The sequence below is a fragment of the Chlorocebus sabaeus genome, chromosome 3 (assembly GCF_047675955.1).
Source record: "Chlorocebus sabaeus isolate Y175 chromosome 3, mChlSab1.0.hap1, whole genome shotgun sequence".
Taxonomy (NCBI): Eukaryota; Metazoa; Chordata; class Mammalia; order Primates; family Cercopithecidae; genus Chlorocebus; species Chlorocebus sabaeus.
Window position 1 is genome coordinate 29755761 of NC_132906.1, and position 25893 is coordinate 29781653.

The 25893-nt window shown below is 39.5% G+C and overlaps 1 long non-coding RNA gene across 1 annotated transcript in view; it reads left to right on the plus strand.

Moving 5' to 3' along the window:
• Nucleotides 1-25893, plus strand: part of LOC103214455 (uncharacterized) — a 99111-nt gene that overhangs the window by 67288 nt on the left and 5930 nt on the right. Inside the window, exon 4 of the long non-coding RNA XR_012092587.1 lies at nucleotides 25062-25265. This is a non-coding gene — a long non-coding RNA (uncharacterized lncRNA). The remainder of the gene's footprint in view (nucleotides 1-25061; nucleotides 25266-25893) is intronic.

Below are 25893 nucleotides of genomic sequence, written 5' to 3' on the forward strand. Positions count from 1 at the left end.
GTCTGAATGATTTGTTTTTTGTTTTTAGTGAATTTACCAGGTTATGCAACCACACACCATGAATCAGCTTTTGATCATTTTCATCCTCAATAAGAGCCCTTGTGCCCATTTACAGTTATCAGTCCCCTCCTCCCGCAGCCCCAGGTAACCTCCTTTGCTCCTGAAGAGCAACTGTGATAAAGTAGTTCTTGGTGTTGTCATCACAGTCTAAATGCATTTGGCCAGTTTCCCTCCCATCCTAGGAACCAGTGGCTGTCTTTCTGGTCTGAGCCAGAGGGCAGTCACAGCGGTGACGCCAAAGGCTGGGGGAGGAAGGAAGGAAGCTGTGGCTGGCACACCTCCATGTGCTTGAATCCACAGGCCCCTCTGCCCCAAACCAAACCACACCGTCTGCCTCCTATTTCAGCTCTGCTGAGAACAACTTTTTAAAAAACTTTAAAACAAAATTTTCAAGAAAAATAACTAAATGCCTCAGTCTTAAATTTTTTCTAATTAAAAAAAAAATTAATGTATTTTTTTTTTTCAATCCTGGATTATAATGACCTAAAAGGTTTTTCCTAAGTAAAAAACACAAAGTTGAGGTAAAATAACACATTACCATGCTCAGGTACACAAGGTTATGCCTGTCACTGACCATTTGGAGTTTTGGTTTTGTTTATTAAGGAAAAATCAGAGCAAACACAGGAATCAAGAACCACTGAACTCAAATGATGCCTCTATCAAGGCCTTTTTGAAGAGCAATGTTCAATCACAGAATTAAAAGGAAGGCAATCAGGTCAAGTTGTAATGCAGTTTGACTTAAAATGCACGTGCACAAAACAGCTATTTCTGCCTTCACTTTCCCCTATGCTCTGTGAGAACAGGAACATATAAGGTCTTCTATTAATATTTCCCTAAAGAATGAATAAACAAATAAGGGCCTATTGTGTCCTAAGCATTATGTAGCCCTGATGTCAAGAAATCCAAGTATAATGGAGAAGTGGACCTATAAACAAATAATTTCTATATGCAGTAGTCCTCCCTTATCCATAGGGAATACATTCCAAGACCCCCAGTGGATGCCTGAAACCACAGATAGTACCAAACTCTGTCTATACAATACACAAATTTATTTTTCCTTTTTCACAATATCACAGAAGTTTCATTCTTACTGTAGATTTTAGCAACCTTAGCATATGAGTTTTTTCCCTTAGTAATCCAAGAACTTTCACCTTTTCACTTAAAGGAAGCACTTGATGGCATATCCAAATCGCCAGCATCACTACTCTTTCACTATGGGACCATCATTATGTAAATTAAGGGTGACATGGACACAAGCACTGTGATACTGTGACAGTTGATCTGATAACAGAGAGGGCAAATAAAGTGACTCAGGGGCAGGGAGTGTCAACAGTGTGGATCTGCTGGACAAAGTGAGGATTTCCATCCTGGGCAGGACGGAGAAGGATGGTGCAAGATTTCATCATGCAGCTCAGAGTGGTGGACAATTTAAGACTTATCTTAGTAGACTGTTTATTTCTAGAATTTTCCATATATTTTCCAACCACGGTTGACCACTGGTAACAAAATCGCTGAAAGCAAAGCTGTGGATAAGGGGGACTACTGTAGTATGATAATCAACAGAAGTAATGTCAAGGTATCATGATAGCTCACCATGAGCAGGGGTTAATTTGGGTCGAGGAGGGGGGCAAATGATGAGGGAAACTTTGCATATGCGAAATGCAAACTTTTTGGGAGAAATAAGCATTCTCCAGGAAAGCAAAGACAAAGAAGGTCATTCCAGGCAGAGGAAACAGCCTATGCAGAGGGAAGAAATAGTTTAGTCTAGTCAGAGCATAAAACATAGATAAGTTTCCCCCCATAGCCATGAGGCACAGGGTAAGCCTGAAAGAATGAAGTCCTGGGTGAGGTCAGATGTGGGAAGCAAAAAACAGTTTGATGGTTGTATTAGTCAGGGCTCTCTAGAAAAGTGGAGCCAATAGTATATATCTATACAATACTACGTTACTTAATGATGGGGATACATTCTAAGATGCTTCGTTAGGCACTTTTGCATTGTGTGAACATCCCAGAGTGTACCTACAGAAACCTAGATGGTATAGCCTACTACACACCCAAGCTATCTGGTAAAACCCATTGCTCCTAGGCCACAAGCCTAACATGTTACTGTACTGAATACCGTACACATTTGTAACATAATAGTAAGTAATTGTGTTTCTAAACATAGAAAAATTACAGTGAACATGCAGTATTATAATCTTACGGGACCATTGTTGAATATGCTGTTTGTTAACTGAAATGTATTATGTGGCACAGTGACTGCATATATATTCATATAGAGAGAGACAAAGAGACTATATCAGGCTGTTCTTGAATTGCTACAAAGAAATACCTGAGGCTGGATAATTCACAAAGAAAAGAGATTTAATTTGTTCATGGTTCTGCAGGCTCCAACATCTGCTTCTGGTGAAGCCCGAGGAAGTTTCCAATCATGGCAGAAGGTAAAGAGGGAGCAGGCCTGTCACGTGGTGAGAGCCGCAGCAAGATACAGAGGGAGGAGGTGTCACGCATTTTTAAACAACCAGATCTTACATGAATCAGAGCAAGAACTCACTCATCACCAAGGGGCTGGTGCTAAACCTTTCATGAGGGATCCACTCTTGTCATCTAATCACCTCCCACCAAGCTCCACTCCAACACTGGGTATCACATTTCAACATGAGATTTGGAGGGGAAAAATATTCAAACAATATCAGAGATTGATTATAGGAATTGGCTCATGTGATTATGAAGGCCAAGTCCCACAATCTTCCATATGCAAGCTGGAGAACCAAGAAAGCTGGTGTTGTGATTCAGCAGCAGTTTAAAGGCCTGAGAACCAGGGAAAGCTGATGATGTAAGTTTCAGTCTGAGGCTGAAGTCCCAAGAACCAGCAGCACGAATGTCTGAGGCAGGAAAAGATGGATGTCTCAGCTAAAAAAGGAAGAAAATTTGCCCTGCCTCAACTTTTTTGTTTTATTCAGACCCTCAACCACTTGGATGATGCCTGCCCCTATTGGGGAGGATGGATCCTCTTTGTTCAGCTGCTGATTCAAATGCTAATCTCTTCCCCAAACACCCTCACAGACACATCCAGAAAGGTTTTACCAGCTACCTGGGTATCCCTTAACCCAGTCAAGTTGACATATAACACTGACTATCACAATGTTCAAATTCAAGGGAGTTGGAGGAAGCAAGAACTGGACATAAAGCAAAGGGTCCTCAATAGAGGACAGAATGGACAGTGTGAGCAATGGTGCAGAATAATGAAGCAAAATTTTTGTACTAATTCACTTGCAGCTGAGAGCTGAGAATGTAAGGAAGTGGCAGTTATAGAAGCTATAGTTTTGATGGACTAGGTGGCATATGGAATTGTTGTATGTCAATTTGGGGATGGGGAGGCAGGTGTACCAGATAAAAGTAAAGCAAGGCAAATACTCTTCAAATATTCAGTTGGTCAATATTTTGTGGATAGGGTTAGTGAATAGGTAAATGTGGACTTGAAGAAATTTTAACAATATCCCTAAAACCAGTAGAAAAACAAGATACTTGAATTATAAGTCAGGTATAAGGACAATTAAGGTGGGCTGAGTCAGGATAAATTAGTATCATGTGAGATCTGCAAACAGTTGCCTTTGTGGTTAAGATATACTCCCCTACCTCGGTATCCACCATTGCTGAGGCTTGAGTGTCTCACAGTGTAAACAAAGAGTCAGGGAAGCATGAACTGGGCAAAGCCCACTGCAGCTCAGCAAGGCCTACTGCCTCTGTATATTCCACCTCTGGGGGCATGGCATAGTAGAATAAAAGGCAGCAGACAGCTTCTGCAGACTTAAACATCCCTGTCTGACAACTCTGAAGAGAGCAGTGGTTCTCTCAGCATGGCGTTCAAGCTCCAAGAATGGACAGACTGCCTCCTCAAGCAGGTCCCTGACCCCCAAGTAGCCTGACTGGGAAACACCTCCCAGTAGGGGCCAACAGACACCTCAAACAGGAGGGTGCCCCTCTGGGACGAAGCTTCCAGAGGAAGGATCAGGCAGCAATATTTGCTGTTCTGCAGCCTCTGCTGGTGATACCCAGGAAAACAGGGTCTGGAGTGAACCTCCAGCAAACTGCAACAGAGCTGCAGCTGAGAGGTCTGACTGTTAGAAGGAAAACAAACAGAAAGGAATAGCATCAACATCAACAAAAAGGACATCCGCACCAAAACCCCATCTGTAGGTCACCAACATCAAAGACCAAAGGTAGATAAAACCACAAAGATAGGGAGAAACCAGAGCAGAAAGGCTGAAAATTCAAAAAAACAGAGCACCTCTTCTCCTCCAAAGGATCACAGCTCCTCACCAGCAAGGGAACAAAACTAGATGGAGAATGAGGTTGATGAGTTGACAGAAGTAGGCTTCAGAAGGTCGGTAATAGCAAACTTCTCTGAGCTAAAAGAGCATGTTCTAACCCATCGCAAGGAAGCTAAAAACCTTGAAAAAAGGTTAGATAAATGGTTAACTAGAATAAAGAGTGTAGAGAAGACCGTACATGACCTGATGGAGCTGAAAACCATGGCATGAGAACTTTGTGACACACGCACAGGCTTCAAAAGTCAATTCAATCAAGTAGAAGAAAGGGAATCAGTGATAGAAGATCAAATAAATTAAATGAAGCGAGAAGAGAAGTTTAGAGAAAAAAGAGTGAAAAGAAATGAACAAAGCTTCCAAGATTTATGGGACTACTGAAAAGACAAAATATATGTTTGATTGGTGTACCGGAAAGTGATGGGGAGAATGGAACCGAGTTGGAAAACACTCTTCAGGAAATTTATAGTACTAAATGCCCACAAGAGAAAGCAGGAAAGATCTAAAATCGACACCCTAACATCACAATTAAAAGAACTAGATAAGCAAGAGCAAACAAATTCAAAAGCTAGCAGAAGGCAAGAAATAACTGAGATCAGAGCAAAACTGAAGGATATAGAGACACAAAATACCCTTCAAAAAAGCAATGAATCCAGGAGCTGGTTTTTTGAAAAGATCAACAAAATTGATAGACCTCTAGTAAGACTAATAAAGAAGAAAAGAGAGAAGAATCAAATAGATGCAATAAAAAATGATAAAGAAGCAATCACCACTGATCCCACAGAAATACAAACTACCATCAGAGAATACTATCAACACCTCTATGCAAATAAACTAGAAAATCTAGAAGAAATGGAAAAATTCCTGGACACTTACACCCTCCCAAGACTAAACCAGGAAGAAATTGAATCTCTGAATAGACCAATAACAGGTTCTGAAATTGAAGCAATAACGGGTTCTGAAATTGAGGCAAATTATTGGTAGGCAATAATTAATAGCCTACCAAACCAAAAAAGCCCAGAACCAGACAGATTCACAGACAAATTCTATCAAAGGTACAAAGAGGAGCTGGTACCATTCCTTCTGAAACTATTTTAAACGATAGAAAAAGAGGGACTCCTCCCTAACTCATTTTATGAGACTAGCATCATCCTGATACCAAAGCCTGGTAAAGACACACACAAAAGAAGAGAATTTTAGGCCAATATCCCTGATGAATATTGATGCAAAAATCCTCAATAAAATACTGGCAAACTGAATTCAGCAGCACATCAAAAAGCTATCCACCATGGTTAAGTTAGCTTCATCCCTGGGATGCAAGGCTGGTTCAACATACACAAATCAATAAATGTGGTCCATCACATAAACAGAACCAATGACAAAAACCACATGATTATCTCAATAGATGCAGAGAAAGCCTTTGACAAAATTCAACACCCCTTCATGCTAAAAACTCTGAGTAAACTAGGTACTGATGGAACGTATCTCAAAATAATAAGAGCTATTTATGACAAACCCACAACCAATATCATACTGAATGGGCAAAAACTGGAAGCATTCCCTTTGAAAACCGGTATAAGACAAGGATGCCCTCTCTCACCACTCCTATTCAACATAGTATTGGAAGTTCTGGCCAGGGCAATCAGGCAACAGAAAGAAGTAAAGTGTATTCAGTTAGGAAAAGAGGAAGTCAAATTGTGTCTCTTTGCAGATGATATGATTGTATATTTAGAAAAGCCCATCGTCTCAGCCCAAAATCTCCTTAAGTTGATAAGCAGCTTCAGCAAAGTCTCAGGATACAAAATCAACGTGCAAAAATCACAAGCATTCCTATACACCAATAATAGAGAGCCAAATCATGAGCGAACTCCCATTCCCAGTTACTACAAAGAGAATAAAATACCTAGGAATCCAACATACAAGGGATGTGAAGGACCTCTTCAAGAAGAACTACAAACCACTGCTCAACAAAATAAAAGAGGACACAAACAAATGGGAGAACATTCCATATTCATGGATAGGAAGAATCAATATCAAGAAAATGGTCATATTGCCTAAAGTAATTTACAGATTCAATGCTATCCCCATCAACCTACCATTGACTTTCTTCACAGAATTGGAAAAAACTACTTTAAAGTTCATATGGAGCCAAAAAAGAGCCCACATAGCTAAGACAATCCTAAGCAAAAAGAACAAAGCTGGAGGCATCGCACTACCTGACTTCAAACTATACTACAAGGCTACTGGTACTGGTACCAAAACAGATATATAGACCAATGGAACAGAACAGAGGCCTCAGAAATAACACCACACATCTACAACCATCTGATCTTTTGACAAACCTGACAAAAACAGGCAATGGGGAAAGGATTCCCTATTTAATAAATGGTGCTGGGGAAACTGGCTAGCTATATGTAGAAAGCTGAAACTGGATTAAAGACTTAAACATAAGACCTAACACCATAAAAACCCTAGAAGGAAACCTAGGCAATACCATTCAGGACATCAGCATGGGCAAAGACTTCATGACTAAAACACCAAAAGCAATGGCAACAAAAGCCAAAATTGACAAATGGGATCTAATTAAACTAAAGAGCTCTGCACAGCAAAATAAACTATCATCAGAGTGAACAGGCAACCTACAGAATGGGAGAAAATCTTTGCAACCTACCCATCTGACAAAGGGCTAATATCCAGAATCTACAAAGAACTTAAACAAATTTACAAGAAAAAAACAAACAACCCCATCAAAAAGTGGGCAAACGATATGAATAGACACTTCTCAAAAGAAGACATTTATGCAGCCAACAGACATATGAAAAAAATGCTCATCCTCACTGGTCTTCGGAGAAACACAAATCAAAAGCACAATGAGATACTGTCTCATGCCAGTTAGAATGGTGATCATTAAAAAGTCAGGAAACAACACATGCTGAGAGGATATGGAGAAACACGAACGCTTTTACACTGTTGGTGGGAGTGTAAATTAGTTCACCCATTGTGGAAGACAGTGTGGTGATTCCTCAAGGATATAGAACCAGAAATACAATTGGACCCAGTGATCTCATTACTGGGTATATGCCCAAACAATTATAAATCATGCTACTATAAAGACACAAGCACACGTATGTTTATTGCATTGTTCACTGTTCACAATAGCAAAGACTTGGAACCAACCCAAATGCCCATCAGTGATAGACTGGATTAAGAAAATGTGGCACATATACACCATGGAATACTATGCAGCCATAAAAAAGGATGAGTTCATGTCTTTGCAGGGACATGGATGAAGCTGGAAACCATCATTCTCAGCAAACTAACACAAGAACAGAAAACCAAGCACGGCATGTTCTCACTCATAAGGGGGAGGTGAACAATGAGAATGCATGGACACAGGGCGGGGAACATCACACACTGGGCCTGTTGGGTGGTGGGGGGCGGGGGAAGGGATAGCATTAGGATAAATACCTAATGTAGATGACGGGTTGATGGGTGCAGCAAACCACCGTGACACATGTACACCTATGTAACAAACCTGCATATTGTGCACATGTACCCTAGAACTTAAAGTATAATTAAAAAAAAAAAAAAAAAGACATACTCTCTTCCCTCTAGAAGAATTCAACTGTAAGAATTATAAGAGCAAAAAGAGTAGAAAGTCCTGCCTTCAATATCTGGTGCCTCTTGGGATGCACTGGAAAAATTCTAATTGACATTAAATAGGGAGAGAGCAGCTTCTACTCCCAACCTTGTGGTGCTTTGTCCAGCACACACAGAATTCTTTTGGATAGATAGGATGTGGTTGATACACTCTTAAAGTGGGTTCTTGAAACCCCATTTCTCAGAATTTGCCAGGGTTCAATGCTAAAGACAGTGGTTAAGAACTTTCCAGACCAGAGGACTATGAGATGTGTGAATCATCACTTTCCACTACCAAGTATCACACAAAATGCTGGGCATTAACCCACAATTTCAGAGAATGCCTTTGTTGCAAGTGGAGAATCCAGATGACTTGAGTTTAGGGTACAGAGACTCAGAACTGGGTGTGGGAGCATGGCCTTCAGCAGTTGAATACCAGAAAAAGGGAAACACAGTCTCTGGCTCAGGCAGTAGTGAACTTGGAGAGGAAGGTACAGTCTGAGGTATCAAATTGCAAGGGTAAAGAATTAGATTACAAAGGAAGTGAAGATCAGAAAGATTCCCAAGACTGTGGTATGCAGAGGAGGGAACTTACTGTGGAGTCCTGTGGTCTGGTCCAACGACAATTTGAGAGCTGTTTAAGATGTTACTGATTGAAATTCCTCTCTCCTCACCCTTCCAACACTGTTGGAAGGTTTTCAGTTCTTTCAAAACTGTTCTGAGAGATCTCACTAGAAAGATATGGAGAATATCAGAAACGTTTAAATTTGTTTGGGGGAAAAATAATGCAAAGAAAATGGCATATTTCTATGAAATACAGTTCTAATTATAGAGAGTAACTTCATTGTCAACAAATCTTTTGTGGTTTTTATAAACTTCTAAGTTAATAAACTCTTCTGGTGTTATTTATTATTATTGTTATTTTAATTTTTGAGACAGAGTCTTGCTCTGTCACACAGTCTGGAGTGCAGCAGCACCATCTTGGCTCACTGCAACCTCTGCCTCCCAGGTTCAAGCGATTCTCCTACATCAGCCTCCTAGGTAGCTGGAAGTACAGGTGCATGCTGCCATGCCAGGCTAATTTTCGTATCGTTTGTAGAGACAGGGTTTCACCATGTTGCCTGAGCTGTTCTCAAACTCCTGGGCTCAAGCAATCCACCTCCCTCAGCCTCCCAAAGTGCTGGGATTACAGATATGAGCCACTGTGCCCAGCCCGTATTAATATATATTTTTGGCCAACGTGAGCAATATCTATTTGAGTCCAGGTCTACATTTCTGGAGTAGACAAACCCAAGTAAACAGTTCTGTTGCAGAATTCTTTTCTAAAAGTTTTTAAAGGGCTTTTTTGTTTTATTTTGTTGGTCTAGATATGCACTTATTCATGTACACAATGCCATAATAACTTGTAGACGAGATAATCACTTGGTGACTTTGTCTACAGGAAAACAAATCATGAATAGTTCTGTTTTCATGTTGACACACTCCTGATAAAGGAAAGATATTGGGGACTAGAGTGAAGGCAGCTCAGTTGATACATTAATGTCTCATTCAAAGAAAAGGGAAGCAGGAAAATGTGGACTGTGACTTCATTACATGAGTGAAGTGTGGTAGTTTAGGGAGATGAGGTGAGGATATTTGCCCTATTTCTCATTGCTATAGCACACATTGATTCTGGAATCCCAGCAAAGGTCCTTGTAGGTCACCATGCCCTCTCTGACCCACAGGAAGTCACCACCTTTTCTTTGCATCATAAATTATTTAGCAAACTATTCACAAAAGCAAAAAATTATAGACTTCCATGAAAATTATTTTGAGCTCTGAATGACTATATCCAAATCAATACTATTTTATTGTACACGATATTCTTAAAAGGTAAAGCTCAGCTGAAGCTTCAACGAGCTGATTATTTGGCATTTTGAGAAGTCAGGGAATAGAAGAGACAGCCTCTTGCTTTACACCACTAACCCTGAGACAGCCACAACCACTTCCTGGGTGAGGTTTCCTGAGGCCACTCCTTTAGGCCCATGACTGAGACATGATGTCCTGTGTCCTGGAAAGGGGGCATGGCCTCACTTTGGCACATCTGCCCCATTCGAATGCTCCCGAAACATTAACAGCTGCAGCTGGGCCTGCCAAGGGGCTGCTTTAGTGACACAAAAAGCCATTCATTACAGTTCTCAATGCAATTTGTGATGTTTTAGTTCTTCTGTTGTTACTGTTATTCTTGAAGGTTGCTTCTTGTTTGGAACACTGATTAAAACTTGGGGATGTCTTTTCCTTAGACCAAAATTATTTTGTGCACACAGACAGTAGTATATAAGTACAATAAATATTCCTTTGGCACAAATGATCTTCCAGATGGAATGAAAACACCTGAGCTATTCAATACAAACCCACATTTTTAATGTGACATACCATGTCTTATATTTTAGTGTTGTATCCTTCTGACTTCAAGTCTTCATCCTGCTTTAAATGTGAAGATTTTTCTTTAATCCAATTTCTTAATGAAACAAGAAATAGGGAGATAAAAAGTTTAGCATTTTTAAATGTATGTTCCAGAGATATTGACTTATTCACTTTGTAACCCTTGGTGATACAAAAGAAAAAAGGATATCAAACTAACTTAGAAGTTAGCAGGGGTTTTCCCTAATAGGATTCTGTGCAATTAATTAGGACAACAGGGAAGCCTTTCATGAAAGTCCTATCTTTGGGTTTACCCTCATGTTCTTTTATCTTAACATAACATGTTGGTTTTTAATCCCCTCCACCCTACACACACGATGGTGTGGCTTAAAAGCCAATCAAAAAGCAAAAAGGCTTTCTAATATTCAGATTTTAATATATTTAACATGATAAATCATATTTCTAATTTCAAATTATAGCTTTAATTAAGAGGGGAAATGTCTTTATAAAAGTTACTATCTTCAGGCCGCGTGCGGTGACCCATGCCTGTAATCCCAGCACTTTGGGAGGCCGACCGTGGGCGGATCACCTGAGGTCAGGAGTTTGAGACCAGCCTGGCCAACATGGCAAAACCCTGTCTCTACTAAAAATACAAAAAATTAGCTGGGTGTCGTGGCATACGCCTGTAGTCCCAGCTACTCGGGAGGCTGAGGCACGAGAATCATTTGAACCTGGATACAGAGGTTGCAGTGAGCTGAGATGACGCCACTGCACTTCAACCTGGGCAACAGAGTGAGACTCTGTCTCAAAAAAAGAAGTTACCGTCTTCAAATCACAGTTAATGTTTTGATTAATTTCTTTTATCTTTATCTGTCAAAAATATTATTGAGTTCCTAATAGCATCTTAGCAATATGATACATTTTATACTTCTTTTGAGCCCAGTATAAAATGGGGATCTGTTGATGAGGATCTTGTTAACTAGTGGGAGAAATCATATGAAGACAACATTACCAAGCTCTTCTTTGGCATTATAGCAGAAGCTGCGGAGCCTTCTGAAGGACTGTGGTGCTCACTTCTCCAGTTGCTCGGAGTGAGGGTGACAGAGCACCTTCAGTGAAGCCCTTCTCCCAGAATTGCCCCCAGAATTGCCACCTTGCCCAAGGTCATGCTGCCCCCATGAAAGCAGCCTGTATCAATGACTGGTTGGTTAGGGAGGGGGCGTAGAGGCCCCACGCCCTTGGCTTAAGGCAGAGTGACTCAGAGGGGTCATTCCAGCTCTGAGCACATGGGGGATCATTTGAGCAGCTCAACTCCTTCATCTGCCCAGCCCTAAGTCCTTCACTCCCCGATAGGTATTTACCCCAAGGTCACTCCACATTGTATTTCTTGCGAGGAAATCTTTGTCAGGGTCTGGTTTCTGGGAGGTACCCAGCCACAGTGGCATTAAATACTTATATAATAGAATTTGGAGGCCTAGGTTTTGTCTTGCTCTGGCCACCATGTTAAGTTACCTCTCTCAGCTGCATTTAAAGCTAAAGGTTGGACTAGATCCCCAAAGTAACTTACATCTCTAAAAGTCTATGATATGTCACAACAAGCGCTCAATCTTGATTGCTCTTCTAAAAATTATAACTATTATCAATGGAAAAGAATGTGGAATCAAAATTCAATGACTTGATGGCCGGCATGGCAGCTTATGCCTGCTATCTCAATGCTTTGGGAGACCAAGGTGGGAGGATCACTTGAGGCCAGGAGTTCAAGACCAACCTGGGCAACATAGTGAAACCCCCATCTATTAAAAAAAAAAAAAAAACAAAAGCCCAAAAATTCAGTACTTCAATTCGGTTACTAGTGTGTCTGGCAATACAAAATAGATTTTCCCACAAATATCCAAATATCCCTTTGACAAAACAAGATACGACTGTAAGTCATCCATATTCTGAGTTTAATTCCATAGCTTTCAGCTCCTTTCTTTTCTCTGAAAGATTCGTAGGTACAGAGGTAAAACCACTCAATATCTCATTTCCATTTAGAATATGGCTAATGGTCTCATAGACGGTTGGTTAAATCCATCTGGAATCAGATATTTCAGAATCAAATAATACTGTATTAGTATTCTTAAGTGGTGAATTTTAAAAGAAAGAAGGGACTCTTTTATAACAATTTAACAAAGATAATGTGAAAAAAATTGTGACCAGTTTACGGAATGAAATACACATATATGAGCTATGAGATCACTAATTATGCTACATGACTCCACTACTTAAGGCTTCACATCCTTTGTGTCTTGTTTTATCCTCTTGCTTTTCCTGATGTAGATGTATTAAAGCCATCGCAGTGCTTGCATCAACCCTCTCCTTCTTGGTAGGTAGCTTAAGAGAACTTAAACTTCCTCTGAAAGAGGCACATTGTCAGCTACCACCACCAGCACCAGGTCATTCTTGCTAGGATAAAGCGGGGCTTTTCTTTGTTATCATTGTTGTGTTTTTGTTTTTATAGTGATGAGAAAGAATCTTGGTCCCTGTCCTACAGAGGCAAAGACAAATGGGAAAATATGTTCTCTCCTTTGTTTCTTTGCATATGCTGTTCCCTCTGCCTGGAACACTTCTCCACCATTTTTTCATCTGGTTAATTCTTTTTCCCAGATTCAAGCAATTCTCCGTCCTCAGCCTCCCAAGTAACTGGGATTACAGGTGCCCACCACCACGCCCAGCTATTTTTGTATTTTTACTAGAGATGAGGTTTCGCCGGGTTGGCCAGGCTGCTCTCAAACTCCTGACCTGGAGTGATCCACCCGTCTCAGCCTCCCAAAGTTCTGGGATTACAGACGTGAGCCACTGTGCTTGGCCCTTCTGGTTAATTCTTAACATTTTTCACATCCTTGAAACTCTCAACTCTGACATGATATCCCCACAGAAAAGTTTTCTGATGCCCCAGCATGGGTACAGTCTCCCACAAACTCATGTCATGTTCTTACGCAGACAGTCATTTGTCTGTCTCCTTGCTCTGACTAGGCTGAGCAACTTAAGGCCAGGATGGCAGACCTCAGCTTTTTAGCCTTAGTACCTAGCACTTAGGTGTCTGCTACATAATATGTGCTAAATATGGGGTAATTAAATTAATGATGATGAAAAAACCCAGTAATCTTTACAAGCCAGGAGGACTCTTTTCGAACAGCCATGCCATTGCTGTAACAAGCAAAGATATGTACTGTACTGAAAATCGTCATTTAAAAATGGCATAATAAGCCAAATTTTATTAGAGCCCTTTTTCCCTCTTCCTGGGTACTAAATTGCTATGGAAGTTACATAAAAGAACATAACTAAGTTAAATAGTGAGAAATTAAAATAAAATGTCATATTGTCTCAATGAGGTAACCATGGAGCTAGTAATACTGGTCCAAAAAGTCTAACAGACAACAGCCAGGCTGGAGTCATTTTTACACAGCAGCACTGATTTTACTCCTTTATAGAACGGTGGAGGAGAAAGATTAATTCCTCCACATTATAAGTATTTTACAGAATACCTTTTAAAACGACAAAGACATTGTCTCTGGTTGTTACGGAGAAACAAGAGATGTTAATCGAAGTTAAGTGAGTGGTTTTGGTTAATGCTGGGGGATTTACTGCTATGATCATCCAGGCTATGGTTTAGGGTCACCTGAGAGTCAGGAGTGTGGGTTTTTTTAGGATCACGTTACCGTATCAACCTTCAGTAGGCAGGGAAGGAAGACTTTAGTAAGAATGCGTAAAAATGGTCCCTCCCCAGGAAAAGAGTTTCAGCTTTTCTTTCTGCTTTACCTCCCACTCTGATGATCTTTGGTATGGTATATTCACCACACACGGGTGTCTGCAGCTCCTTCTCCCATCACACATACAGCCTCATCTTCACCCAGCCAGGGGCCTCATGCTTTCTCCCGAGCCTGTTAGACCTGGAGCCAGTGAGGCCATAACCGTGAGGGTAAAAATGGTCCAGAAAGTTGAACTTGTGATCCTAGGCAGGGCCATCAGTATTCTAATAGATAAAGTCTTAATCCAAGAAAACAAATTCCTGATTTGCAAAGTTTCAGGCATCAATAAGCAAGCAATGGAAAGGGTTTTTGGGCCTTGCCCATGGCAGCTTAGACTTAGAAGGCTGATGCACCATACATTTTAGGTTCTTTTCTCTTTTTTTTTTTTTTTTTTTTTAAATGTCTCTTCCTTCCTCCATAAAAATTTGCCTAGGGTTGTGACCCCTTAAAAAATTATAATCGGCTGGTCATGGTGGCTCATGCCTGTAATCTGGGAGGCCGAGGCAGGTGGATCACAAGGTCAGGAGTTCAAGACCAACTTGGCCAAGATGGTGAAACCCCATCTCTACTAAAAATACAAAAATTAGCCAGGCTTGGTGGCGGGTGCCTTTAATCCCAGCTACTCGGGAGGCTGAGGCAGAGAATTGCTTAAAGCCGTGAGGCAGAGGTTGCAGTGAGCCGAGATCGTGCCACTGCACTCCAGCCTGGGCAACAGAGCAAGAGTCTGTCTCAAAAAAAAAAAAAAAAATTGCAATCACGTGTACTGCTTTGAGGAAAATCCACAGTTATGAAAACCTCAGGGTAATCTTTCATCCCAACATTTCACATTATCTGAAATTATCAAAAATTAATATGGCTACAACCATTTTAATACTATTAATACTGTAATAATATTACAACCATGTGGTTACAACCTCCTACTCCCCAAATCTGATCAGAGTTTTGAAGTTAACAGTCTTTCCCCAGCTAATATCATTCTGGAAAGTAAAAATCAGCATTCAATCAAGTTTAGACAAGATTTTTTTTGGTTGTTGTTTAAGATTGCTGCAATGGTTTCATATTAGACTCCCTTGCCCCTTTCCAAATTGTTTACAATCACCCCTCCTTCCCCAGGGGTTTTAGAATGAATCATCAACTTTCCTTTTTCAACTACACTATTAAATTAGGATACAGCCTGGAACCTAACATTTGTTCTTACAAGCATTTCTTTCATGTCATCAGCTGTAATAGAAACCAGAAATTCAGTAGGCAGGCCTTATCTCCAACAAAGCAGAAGCGGGACATCCAGGCCTGCACATCTGCCATTGTACACCATTTAAATACACTTAAGATTCATTTTTAAGGGTTGGAGAACTAGTGCTAAAATAGAAAAAGGCTAAATTAAATGTATATGAAAATTCATAATTTAATTCAGAAGAAACATATGTCATTTATACTGAGTAAAAAGTTCAAAACAGCTTCTTCCTCTGATTCTTAATCTTATGTCCAATGCCTTTAAAAGACATCCACATGTTAAACAGTGATTTTCAAAATCCAGCTTTAAGAAATTAAAGACGCTTTTAATCCTTTTTTTTTTTTTTTTTGAGACAGAGTTTCCCTCTTGTCACCCAGGCTGGAGTGTAGTGGCATAATCTTGGCTCACTGCACTGAACCTCTGCCTCTCAGGTTCAAGCGATTCTCCTGCCTAAGCCTCCCAAGTAGCTGGGAATACAGGTGCCCACCACCATGCCCAGCTAATTTTTTTGTATTTTTACCCAGCTAATTTTTTTATATTTTTAGTAGAAATGGGGTTTCACCATATTGGCTAGACTGGTCTCTAACTCCTGACCTCAGGTGATCTGCCCACCTCGGCCTCTATAAAAATCCATGATTATAATAACAGCTGCCATTTAGTGGCATATTATTATGAAAATCAAACCTTTATCAAAAGATATAACTGAGATGTAAAAGCACCTAGCATCATTCATGAATTCATTCATCCATTCCACAAATAATGCTCTCACTCTGCCACTATCCTAGGGACTAGGGATGTAGCAGTGGACACAACGTACCAAAACCCTGTCATGTGGAACTTTTATTACAGAGAGGGTGAGGTGAGAGAGATTATAAACAAAATACATCAATAAATATACAGTAAGTTAGTGAAATGCTATAGAGGAAATAGAGGTGGGAAGAAAACTACTGAGTAATGGGAGGGGGGAGGAAGTTAGAACTTTAAGTAGGGTGGTCAGGGAAGGTGGTATTTGAGTAAGCCATGCAGGAGATATGACTTTGAAGGAGAGGAGGACTCCAGGCAGAGGACACCATAAATACCAAGGTTGTAAGGCAGGAATGCCTGGCAAGTTAAGTGACAGAACAGTCCAGTTTGCAGAATGAGTAAGGGGGAGAAAGTTAAGAGATAAAGTCATAGGAGGTGCTGAGGAGTGGGGGTGAGCAGGTTATATAAGCTTTGTAGAGCATTATGAAGACGTTGGTTTTTACTTTGAATGAGGTGGGAAGATTCTGAACAGAGAAGTGACATGATCGAACTTGATCCTTTAGAAGATTATTTTGACTGCTGTTTTGCAAATAGATTTCAGAAAGGCAAGAATGGAAGCAGGTAGATACTAGGTGCTCCAGAAACACTTGCTTATTGTAAATTGTATTTTTACATTAAGTTCTCTCTCCTTTTCTTTTTTAACTTACTCTACCTTTAAACAAATTTATTTATTTTCTTATTCTCCAGGTATTTGGAGTGCAATATATTCACATTTGGAAGCAATACAATTGCATTTCTTTAAAACATGGAATAAGTTTCAGACTTTTCACCATCAGGTCAAACTGGTCTCTCATTTGATGTTTCAATTTCTTTTTCCTAATTTGGGCAAAGGGTTAAAAATAGTTTATTCTTCCTGAGCAGAAACAACTGGAAATAAACAGAAGTAGATAGGAGTAGCCATAACACTAATGGCCAACAACTTTTGAGTGTTCTACATACACTAGGCACAGTGCTAGGTGTTCAGCAATGAATTAGCTCCTTTAATCTTCACAGTGACTTGCTGAGGTTGGTACTATTTATCATTCCCATTTTCATAGACAAGGAAGAGAAAAGTTAAAGAACTACTTGAGGTTACCCAGCTGGCACATGGCCAGGCGAAGATTGGAACAAAGCCTGTGGAGCTCAGAACTAGAACAGTTGACTGTCACATTTTATTACTCTTACCTCCCAGCAATCTAGTAAGGCCCCCACCAAGAGACTGAGGAGAGAAGGAAGACTTCAGGAAACTTGGACTGGAGAGTACGCTGTAAAGTGAGTCTGGTCCACATGATATTATCGTGGTCCATATCTGGAGGAATGATATGTTAACAGAATGGACTGGAATGAAAAGACAAAAAGAGTCGAGACCACAGGATAACATATATCAGGGTTTTCCCAGCATTGCCCAGGGAATAGGGGGCTGTATTTATTGACCAGGAGTACCCTGATCACACAGAGTAAGTATACTCTATTGCAGAATGGGACAGTACATTAGGTTTTTCTGCAGAGTGAATAAAACACTCCTCTAATCCCCCTGTGCTGGTTAATGAACAAATGGCATTTCTGTTTATAAATCAGCCTTTTGTGAGTTTGGTTTGCTTGAATCAGCACCTCCCCCTTCCCTACAACCCCCTCTCCCCCTCAATCCCCTACTATTCCTCTCCCATCTGCCTCCACTGCCCAGAGCTTCATCAGTGCCTCCACTTCCCCCCACCCTTGGGCTGAACTACAGTGACTACGAAAGCTGCCGGCTTGCACCAGTCAGCTAGCTCGCCAGCTTTACACACCACCATTCTGAGCGGCTGCTCTGAGTTGTTTACAGCATAATACAAATTTATCTGGGGAACGGCTTTTAAGTTATTTTTGTGCCATGGTTTTGATTTATTTAAGCTTATCCCATCTAATTGAAGAAGCTTAGTACATTTTGGTACAGAAATTTGATTTGTCATTTTGTGCTCTTGATCTGTTGCCTCCCAGGAATGTGTGGTTCCTATCTTATTTGCCATCTGACGCAGGGGAAAGCTTAGGTGGTGGACATTTATATTTTGTGCAGTTAATGTGGCATGGATTCTAGATTTATCTTTTGCTGTAACTTGGTGAGAAAATGCATTTGGAGTTTAAATAAACTGGTAACTGACAATATTGGAAAAGTACCAGAGTTTTTTCATCTGCTTCTCTCTCTGTTTTTGAACAGACTCCCAGACTCCTTCTCAGGTCTTAGCCTTCCATTTGACTCCTTAAAAGTACTTAGCACATTGTTTTGTTCACATAGATATATTTTTGTGTATACTGCATATATTTCATATATCTGTCTCCCTGTGTGTGTGTGTGTATTATACAGGTATATACTTTTAAAATTTGTTTGTTTTTAAAACTCTGCTCTAACAGAATACAGCAGTTGCTTGCAGGGAGAAGAACATGGTGGCCAGGGAGCAGGGTGAAAGGAGATTTTATTTCATTGTGTATACTATTAACATTTTGACTTTTTGAAATTTGCATGGTATTGTGAACTAGCTATTCAATTTACTAGTTGATTTACTTTCAAAATAAAACTATTTCAGATTGAAAGAAATTAATTTTCTCTTTATGCAGGGTCAAAAGCACCATATAATTTATGAATAAGAACTTATTTTTTTAAAAAAAATTAGAATAATAGGCTGAGCACAGTGGCTTATGCTGGAATCCCAGCACTTTGGGAGGCTGAGGCAGGAGGGTCGCTTGAGCCCATGAGTTCAAGACCAGCCTGGTTAACAACAAGGCCTCATCTTCACACACAAAAAATTTTTAATTAGCTGGGAGGCTGAGGTGGAAGGATCGCTTGAACCCAGAAGTTTGAGGCTGCAGTGAGTTATGATTACACCACTGCACTCCAGCTTGGGGGACAGAGCAAGATTCTATCTCAAACAAATAAATAAAAGAATGAACTGAACATGAAATGTGGTAGGCCTGTGCAAAGAATCTACAAATCCTGACCGAGAGTCATAAAGACATAAATAAACAGAAGGATAAACTCTGTTTCTGAACATTTTAATATTGTAAAAAGTAAGTTCTTCCTAAATTCAAATATAAATTAAATGGTATCTCAATGAAAATCCCCCCAAAAATCTGGGAGGTGGAGGAAAAGGGGAAATGTGCCAAAATTAATATTTTAGAAATATTCAGGAATAAATATGTAAGAATAATGGACATTTTGACAAAGAAGAGTACAGCTAAACATAAAATATAATTTTTAAAAATATAAAGAAGAGATAAGTCATATCAGATATCAAAATGCATTATAATTAATTTAATTAAAAGTATTGTACAGGTATAGAACTCACAGACAAAACAGGCAATTAAAATAAAAAATCCAGAACTGATTTTAATTTACTGAAGAATTTTTATATATTAAAGACAGCATTTCTATTGAGAAGAGAAAGGAATGGATTATTTTGTAAATGTTGGAATTGCCAAATAATGGGAAAAACTAAAATTAGAGTCCCATCTCAGAGCTATAATCAAAAGTTTAGTAGGTTAAATATTTAAATAAAATTTGTTTTTAATGAATCCATAAATTGCTGAGAGAAAGTATAGTTTCCTGTTAGATCATTATCTTAGATGTCGGGTACAGAATGTCTTTTTTTAAGCAATGCAACATAGGTAGAATTATAAATAAAAAATGTTATACATTTGACTTCTTGAAAACTCTTTGTGCCAAGAAAATCAAATTTAAAGTTAAGAAAAATTGGAGAAAAACTCATTAGATTATATGTAATTTTACATATATGATAAATATGTAGACAGAGCTCTTAAAACTCAATCAGAGAAATATTAGAATTCAATATTTTATGTTCAGAGGACATGAAAAGGCAATTCACAAAAAAAGCAATATGCATAGCCAATATGCATTTTATTTAAAAATTCAGGCTTACTAGAAATCAAAGAAATGCATCCAAAACCAAGATCTTGCTTTTCATCTATTTCACTAGCTAAGATGAAAAATAATTATGTATTCAGGGTGATAAGGGTGTGGGGAAAGGGTGTTCTCAACCACTGCTGGTGGGAATATAAATGGAAACAATTTAGAAATGAGTGTTTTTAAAAATCTTAAATATGTACATACTCTTGGATCTAGAAATCCCACGTCTAAGAATTTGTTCTACGGAAATAACCAGCTAAGTATACACATATTTATTCACAGGGATGTCCACTGATGCACTGTTTATATAAATAAAAAAAAGTTAACATTAAAACATTAACAATATGTTTAAGAGCAAGTTGTTGACAAAATAAGTTATGATGTATCCATACTATAAAATAACATGCTTTTTTTTTTTTTTTTTTTTTTTTTTTGAGACAGGGTCTTGCTCTGTCACCCATGCTGGAGTGCAGTGGTGCAAACATGGCTCACTGTGGTCTCCACCTTTTTCTTTTTTTTTCTTTTTTTTTTTTATTGTATTTTAAGTTCTGGGGTACATGTGCACAATATGCAGGTTTGTTACATAGGTGTACATGTGTCATGGTGGTTTGCTGCACCCATCAACCCGTCATCTACATTAGGTATTTATCCTAACGCTATCCCTTCCCCTGCCCCCCACCACCCAACAGGCCCAGTGTGTGATGTTCCCCGCCCTGTGTCCATGCGTTCTCATTGTTCAACTCCCACTTATGAGTGAGAACATGCCGTGCTTGGTTTTCTGTTCTTGTGTTAGTTTGCTGAGAATGATGGTTTCCAGCTTCATCCATGTCCCTGCAAAGACATGAACTCATCCTTTTTTATGGCTGCATAGTATTCCATGGTGTATATGTGCCACATTTTCTTAATCCAGTCTATCACTGATGGGCATTTGGGTTGGTTCCAAGTCTTTGCTGTTGTGAACAGTGCCACAATAAACATACGTGTGCTTGTGTCTTTATAGTAGCATGATTTACAATCGTTTGGGTATATACCCAGTAATGGGATCCCTGGGTCAAATGATATTTCTAGTTCTAGATCCTTGAGGAATCGCCACACTGTCTTCCACCATGGTTGAACTAATTTACACTACCACCAACAGTGTAAAAGTATTCCTATTTCTCCACATCCTCTCCAGCATGTTGTTTCCTGACCTTTTAAAGATCGCCCTTTTAACTGGCATGAGATGGTATCTCATTGTGGCTTTGATTTGCATTTCTCTGAAGGTGAGTGATGATGAGCTTTTTTTTAATATGTCTGTTGGTTGCATAAATGTCTTCTTTTGAGAAGTGTCTGTTCATATCCTCTGCCCACTTTTTGATGGGTTTTTTTTTTTCTTGTAAATTTGTTTAAGTTCTTTGTAGATTCTGGGTGTTAGCCCTTTGTCAGAAGGATAGATTGCAAAGATTTTCTCCCATTCTGTAGGTTGCCTGTTCACTCTAATGATAGTTTCTTTTGCTGTGCAGAAGCTCTTTAGTTTAATTAGATCCCATTTGTCAATTTTGGCTTTTGTTGCTATTGCTTTTGGTGTTTTAGTCATGAAGTCTTTGTCTATGCCTATGTCCTGAATGGCATTGCCTAGGTTTTCTTCTAGGGTTTTTATGGTGTTAGATCTCATGTTTAAGTCATTAATCCATCTTGAGTTAATTTTTGTATAAGGTGTAAGGAAGGGATCCAGTTTCAGCTTTTTGCATATGGCTAGCCAATTTTCCCAATATCATTTATTAAATAGGGAATCCTTTCCCCATTGCCTGTTTTTGTCAGGTTTGTCAAAGACCACGTGATTGTAGATGTGTGGTGTTATTTCTGAGGCCTCTGTTCTGTTCCATTGGTCTATATATCTGTCTTGGTACCAGTACCATGCTATTTTGGTTACTGTAGCCTTGTAGTATAGTTTGAAGTCAGGTAGTGTGATGCCTCCAGCTTTGTTCTTTTTGCTTATCATTGTCTTGGCTATCTTGGCTCTTTTTTGGCTCCATATGAAATTTAAAGTAGTTTTTTCCAATTCTGTGAAGAAAGTCAGTGGTAGTTTGATGGGGATAACATTGAATCTATAAATTACTTTGGGCAGTATGGCCATTTTCACAACATTGATTCTTCGTGAAAGAAAAATCAGTACTGTGACAATGTGGAGTCTCACACTATCACCCAGGCTGGAGTGCAGTGGCGTGATCTTGGCTCACTGTAACCTCCGCCTCCTGGGATCAAGCGATTCTCTTGCCTTAGCCTCCTGAGTAGCTGTGGTTATAGATGCCCTCCACCACGCCCAGCTAATTTTTTGTATTTTTAGTAGAGATGGGGTTTCACCATGTTGTTCAGGCTGGTCTCGAACTCCTGACCTCTTGATTTGCCTGCCTCGACCTCCCAAAGTGCTGGCATTATAGGTATGAGCCACCATGCCTGGCCAATTCTCCACCTTTATGCATCTATTACATAATATTTTAATGGTGTGCTTATGGCATGGACTATATTTGTTATATTTTGGTAAGTTAAATTATAAAATGAGAAATATAGTTAAAAATTATAAAATCTATATGCATTATTTTGGCAAAAGTATGAAAGCAAATAAATTACCATGATATATGGTTTATGAATTATGGATAATTTTTCTTTTTCATTTATCTTATTTACATCTTTCTACAATTATGTAGTAAAAATGACTTTTGGCATGGTGCAAAGGTTCACGTCTGTAATCCCAGCACTTTGAGAGGCCAAGGCAGACAGATCGCTTGAGCTCAGGAGTTCAAGGCCAGCCTGGGCAACATGATAAAACCTTGTCTCTACAAAAATACAAAAGAAAATTAGCCGGGAGTGGTGGCACACGCCTGTAGTCCCAGCTATTCAGGAGACTGAGGTGGGAGACTCGCCTGAACCTGGGGAGATAGAGGCTGCAGTGAGCCATGACGGTGCCAATGCAACTCCAGTCTCAGTGACAGAATGAGAGCCTGTCTCAAAAACAAAAAACAAAAAACAAAAACCTTTCAACAAGAATGACAAAATTCAAAGACTGAAAAGGAAATAATGGGGAAATAACCATCAAAAATAGGAGAATCCTGAAGACAGATCCTCTTTGTAATTGAATCTCTGAATGTAAGCTAGGCTATGTTGGTGCTATGTAAAAATACTTTTGACTTTGCCAAACACTGAGCTACAGCTACCCAAGTGGCATAAGGGAAAAGTCTGAACATTTTTTGCGAATTTCTACTTCCACAACATTATTTAAATGTCTAACTAATTTTTATTACATAATTGTAGAAAGATGTAAATAAGATAAATGAAAATAAATATTACCTGTAAGTCATAAACCACATATCATGGTGATTTATTTACTTCCATACTTTTGCCAAAATGTTGTTTATAGAATTTATAAATTTTTAACTATTTTTTCATTTTATAATTTAACTTACCAATATCTAATAAATATAGTCCATGCCAATAAGCACACCATTGAAATATTATGTAATAGATGCATGAAAGTGGAGAGTGCAGTGAGCTGTGTTTGCACCACTGCACTCCAGCCTGGGTGATAGAGCAAGGCCCTGTCTCAGAAAAAAAAAAAAAAAAAGGATGCATGATATTTTATAGTATGGATACATCATAACTTACTTCATCAATAACTTGCTATTAAACATACCATTAATGTTTTAATGTTATCTTTTTTTAAGTTGTTGTAAAGAATCTCAAACAGTGAAGCCTCAATAAGTTTCGATGATGGAAACAAATTAGTAGAAAGGATCTATGATCTAGGAATTGTTATGTATATGATAAATCAACTCAACATCAAAGGCCTGTATTTTAGATGCAGCCACAGAATCCACACTGAGGAATTCTTAAGGAGCTCTGCTGAAGTGGCAAACTCATTTTATTTACTCTCCATTTTTTCCAACTATACCCTGCCTGAAGCTGGGCTCCCTGTTGTTATACATCTTTAAGAAACAAAAATAAATTCTAGCATAATGGGATCAAAACTTGGTAGTCTCTTATGGTGATGAATTCAGAGATCAGTTATAATGAGCAAAGAGACTACTTCCTGCGACAGCCAAAATCATATGGTACCAAACAGACCTAAGATATTTCTCTTCCATGAATGTATGTGTGATATATGCAAAGTGCATACAGCAAGCCCTGGGAGTGTCTGATCATGTATTCTGTATTTTGAGCATTATCCACCATGTTTGCTTTTTTTGCACTGTGGCTTAACCTACACAAAATGTAGAGAAATCTGCATCGTTTGATTATTGATTGCTTGAATATGCTATTAATGAGGTCTTCTACTGTCTTAGGTTGGGTTCCCCAGGAAGTAGATTCTGAGACAGAGAGTTGTGTGCAGGAGTCTATTGGGAAAACATTTGTGAGGGCATGAGGAAGTAGGACAGTGGCAGAGTTTGGCCTGGGGTGACCTCTTGGGGAGGGGCACTCAGGAGGTGGGATGGCTCATTCAGGTTGTCTGGAATTGAGTCAAGAGGACTGGGTCTTTGCATCTCCTACGCCTGTTGCAGCCACCCCCTCACCCCTATGGATAGGAGACCTTGGGAGAGGCCACTTCCTTCATCGAAGGCAAGTCTTTGGGAGGCCTCAGTTGTAACCTGTCAGCAGCCAACACTTTCTGCACCAGAGAGTAAGAGGGTCTCCAGCCTGAAGGGGAATCTGGACTGGGTGCTATGTGATGGACCAAATGTTTGTGTTCTTCCAAAATGTATATGTTGAAACCCTAATCCTCAGTGTGGTGGTATTTGGAAATGAGGCTTTGAAAGGTAATTAGGTTTAAATTAAGTTATGAGGGTGAACCCCCTGTGATGAGATTAATGCCCTTATAAAAAGAGGAGTAGACAAGAACACATACTCTCTCTCTCTCTCTCTCTCTCTCTCTCTCTCTCTCTGCACGCGAGGACCAAGGAAAGGCCTTGTGAGGACATAACCAGGAAGAGAGTGCTCACCAGAACCTGACCATACCGGCACCTTGATCTCAAACTTCCAGCTTCCAGAACCATGAGAAATCAATGTTTGTTGTTTTAACCACCCAGTCTATAGAAATTTGTTATAGCCACGCCAGCTGACTACCACATTGGGCATCACAGCAAACACTACAACCAGTAAGTCTCTGCTTGTATTAACAGTGGGACATTTCCAAAGCCTGTCCTACTCAGGATAAATGCACAAAAGAAAAATTAGTAGTTGAAGGCAGAATTCTTAAGAGAGCAGTTTTGCATTTTTTACCAAGTAATACTTATTTAACTTCTAGGGCAGTAAAGTAAGAAAAATTATTACTCTCCACCTCCTGCCATTATGAATTTAGGAAATGTAGAAAGGTATTCTGTTAATAAAGATGAGAACTTGTTAAAGAGAAAATGTTTATGTTGCATCTGTTTCCCTGTGTTTTGGCCACTGCAAGATTCTGTCCTGTAATTTATAAAGCACAGAAGTTTATTTTTCGCAATTCCAGAGGCTGAGAAGTCCAAGATCAAGCCTCTGGCAGGTTTGGTGTCTGGTAAGGGGCAGGTTCTCTGCTTCCAAGACTGTGCTCTTTTGCTGCATCTTCCGAAGGGAAGGAGAAGAGGGCTGAAGGCTACGTGAAACCTCTTTTATGAGTTCCTTAATTCCATTCTTGAGGGGAGGAGCCTTTATAGACTAATCATCTTTTAAATGCACCAGCTCTTAATGCCATCACATGAGCCATTATGTTTCAACACCCAAATTTTGGAGGGGACACACTCAAACTAT